This window comes from Pavona decussata, unplaced genomic scaffold, assembly GCF_977016875.1.
Source record: "Pavona decussata unplaced genomic scaffold, jaPavDecu1.1 SCAFFOLD_91, whole genome shotgun sequence".
Taxonomy (NCBI): domain Eukaryota; kingdom Metazoa; phylum Cnidaria; class Anthozoa; order Scleractinia; family Agariciidae; genus Pavona; species Pavona decussata.
Window position 1 is genome coordinate 3447442 of NW_028145508.1, and position 3995 is coordinate 3451436.

Sequence of the window (3995 nt, forward strand, 5' to 3'; positions counted from 1 at the left end):
TGCTTTGGTTAATAATTATCCAGTTAAGGTACAGGGTGGCCAGGCTCACATGTTTCCTCAAAGGCGAAATATTTAAAGGATTTGTATGGGATTTTATAGTGAGTTCGATAAAATCATAAAAATGTACAAAACAGGCATTGAAGTAATTACACACCTTATGAAATGATGTCTCTGCTAATAGTTTTGCGATTGTTTTCATGCCCTATAAACATCTAAGAAAAGAAGGCGACACTCCATTAACTTCCAAAACCAGCCAAAAAAGCGCCAAAAATCACCTTCAGTCAACCCCAAATGCTCCAAAACGTGTTTACCCTTGTTTTCTTCTGCGGAGCTGAAGACAAATCAGAACACTAAAACCTGCTAAAATGCTGTTTATAACATGCGTGATACAGTCAGAAAACAATACTGGGCCATCATTTCATAACGTATGTACGCTTTAGTGCCTGTTTCTACTCATTTTTACGATTTTGTTGAACTCATTATAAAATCCCATACAAATCCCTATGAAACATGCGAGCCAGCGCCCCCTGTGGTTAGGGCCCAGTTCATCTGTTGTACCTCGGTCATGTCAAATGTTGTTCAAGCTCCAGAAAAACAAGTACAAACTGATTGTGAAGTGAAATTCTGGGTTGAGACTTGTCTGAATGAAAAAAATTCTCAGACTATTCACTGAACAGCGGTGAACCCACGGAAATCAACCTCCCCTTCAAATCATTTTTGGAATGATATCAGTTTTGCCAACAAACCTAATATAGCTAGCCATTGGGTTAGGATCAAGAATTTCAAATTTTCTTACCTTTCTGTTGACGATGGCAACCCTATAAATCAGCCCAATAGTAGAACAGGATACAGATTGAATAAGGTATAGGAGATTAATTGGGTGGCCCTCGTGAGTTGAATTAGAATTTGGAAGTGTTGGTTTTGGTGGAGAGAGAAAAACTAGATGAAATTGGAAATTTCAATCAGTACCCTTAACTTCTATGGTTTATCCAATAGTTCTAGGAAGCCTATAGTTAATAAGCCCCCGGCTTCTATATAGGCTTCCTAGCCTTTAACACATTTAATATTGTAAATAGTCAAGTATGAATATTGTAATAGTAAGAATATTGTGTGTCGTCTATAATGTATTTATGTTGTATTTTTTTGTTAATGGCAAATAAAATTGAATTGAATTGAATTGGAGAAAAACCCTTGGAGTAGAGACGAGAACACCCCGCAAGCAGAGCCTCCTTTTGTCTTTTTCTTTCTCGAGAACGCCAAAATCGAGTAAACAAAAGAAAGGCTCTGCTATCACTCGGGAGGAGGTGAAATCAGTAACATCTAGCAATCTTTCTTGATTGTTTTTAACAAAATAAAACAGTTATTCCAATCACGCTTGTTGGATATGAGATTATTTTAGCCAACTCGGCGCTACGCTCGTCCTTGGGTATTTGTTAATTATCACATTTCATTTTTTATTGACTACTTGGTCAGTCAGCACGTTCAGATATTTGTTTCAGTTAAATACCTTTGTTGTTTAATTGCTCGGTTCATACGGTAAACAAATTTTACAAGGAAATTAATTCCTTCAATTCCTCTCGTGCTTTTGCGACGAACAATACTGCTTGCTAAAGAGGAAAGTGCTTTCTTCTTGTGAAGAGACAAAGCAGTGTAAAGCAATAACTTTCAGAATTACACCCCTCAGATCAACAGAATACACACCTACCGACACACACTCACTCCCTTGTCATCTTTAAGGTATTTATGTTATTGTATTTCTGGTTAATGGCAAAATGAATGAATGAATGAATGAATGAACGAACGAACGAACGAACGATTGATTGATTGATTGATTGATTGATTGATTGATTGATTGATTGATTGATTGATTGATTGATTGATTGATTGATTGATTGAATGAATAAATGAATGTTCGCAGTTGTGTGTGTGTTTTTTTATTATTATTATTATTTTTTTTTTATTTTTTAGAATTTTAATATACGGCCAATGACGCATTATTTTGTGAATTTATCTTCAACCTTAGTGTACTACTAGCTAGCCTTAAGTCATACAACAACGCAGTAGAAATTCGATATAAATCATTAATCTGGCGTATATAAAAGAGGACGACAACATATTGGACATATCTAAATCCACAAATATAATGAGTAATATTTTTTAGCAAAAAAGTATGTCAGTTAATTAAAAGACTTAAGAGTATTGAATGAAATAAAGAATGTCACGCCGTTCCGCTGCTTAATTTACTTTCATTGCACATATAGGCTTCATAGGGTTATTTTGAGCCCACCCGAGCACTATATACAGACAAACAAACTAAATAAACAAAAACCTTCACTTCCTTGATTAATTTTAAATCACCTGCTTCATCAGCCGGGAACGGTCAAGGGTTTGCACAACAAATAGCCATCAGATTCGGATTTACAAATGCATTTAACAAGACATGCCTTCTGCGGTTTTTATCGTGTTTTGTGTTGTTCTTTCCATTGAAGATTTCCTTATTTGCACTGGGAACACATTCACTATTTACGTGTTTTGGAAAAAGCGACGAACTCTACAGAAGGCAAGTTACCTTTTGATCAATCTCGCAGTTGCTGATCTTCTCGTGGGTGTGTTGCAGATAATTTCACTTGCAACTCAGATTCAACCATATTTGTTCAATTATCCAGAATTTAATATACACATTTCTTATTCTCGGGGAAGCCACTATTTGACATCTATACAAATTATATTTGCGTGTTCTTCAGTGTTTTCACTCGCCGTTATTTCGCTGGAACGTGTTTACGCTGTTGTATGGCCTCTTCACCACCGAACAGTTAGTAGCCGAATGTATTTTTCAAGCATCGGATTCATCTATGCAGCCAGCATTGGTGCCGAAACGCTTTATTTACTATCAGTTGTTGGAGTTTTAAGTCCTACATACTCTTATGTGCCAATAAACGGGACTATTTTGTCGTCCCTATGTGTCGTGTGTGCAAGCTACATGATTATACGAAAGCGAGTTAGACGCACTCCTCTCATATTTGATAATCAAAGAAGGAGAAACATGGAACGTAACATTAAATTGTCAAACACGTTGTTTATCATGATAAGTTTGTCTCTTATATGCTGGCTTCCAGCTACAGTTACTTACATTTTGCCTATGTGGTGTAAAAACTGTATTCCAAGAATCGTTACACTGGTAACAATGGTTTTACAACTGGCTAATTCAATCGTCAACCCAATGGTTTATTGTTTTAGGATGCCAATATTTAAGGAAGAATTGAAGAGATGTTTTGAAAAATGCAAATTCAACTCACCTCGACATCCTAGGATTGACGGGATAGGTCAGCCTGAGTATTTTGATACCCGTCTTTAGCTCAGCTTGGAACTTTCTATATATGTTGTTTACAGAGTTGATGTCTCATTGGAATTATTAAAAACTTAATCTTTAACGCTGTTCTAGAATGTTGTTGGTTTGACGACCACGGTATTAGAACCATTATACCATGCCCCACAAACATGGCAAGAGAACGTGTCAGGGGAAAAAGGAAGCAATATTTAACAGCCTTTTCCCGGTTTTTTTTTTTTTTTTCTTTTTTTTTTTTTTTAATAAAACAAGTATTCCACTCGTATCGTGCTTTTTGGATACGAGATGATCATATCAACTCGGCGCTGAGCGCCTCGTTGGCTGTCTATCATGTTGTATCCAACGTGCGCTCGTGGAGTAATTGTTGTCATTTATAGTTGACGTTTAAAACCTTCAATGTCGTGAAGTTCTCTAGTTTCAGTCATGATCTTAAAGGGGCATCGTCATGGGAATTTTGATAAAATTTGGTCAAAGCGAAGGGGCTGTTTACATGGAGAGAGGATGATCCTAGCCTTAGGAAGATCCTTTCAGAAGACGGATCATGCTAGCACCATATGTTTTCTGCGATTCAGGTTACATGCAAAAAGTTGTACTTGGTCCTAGCGCTGGGATCTTCCTAGTGATAGGATCTTCCTAGCTGAGAGATTGG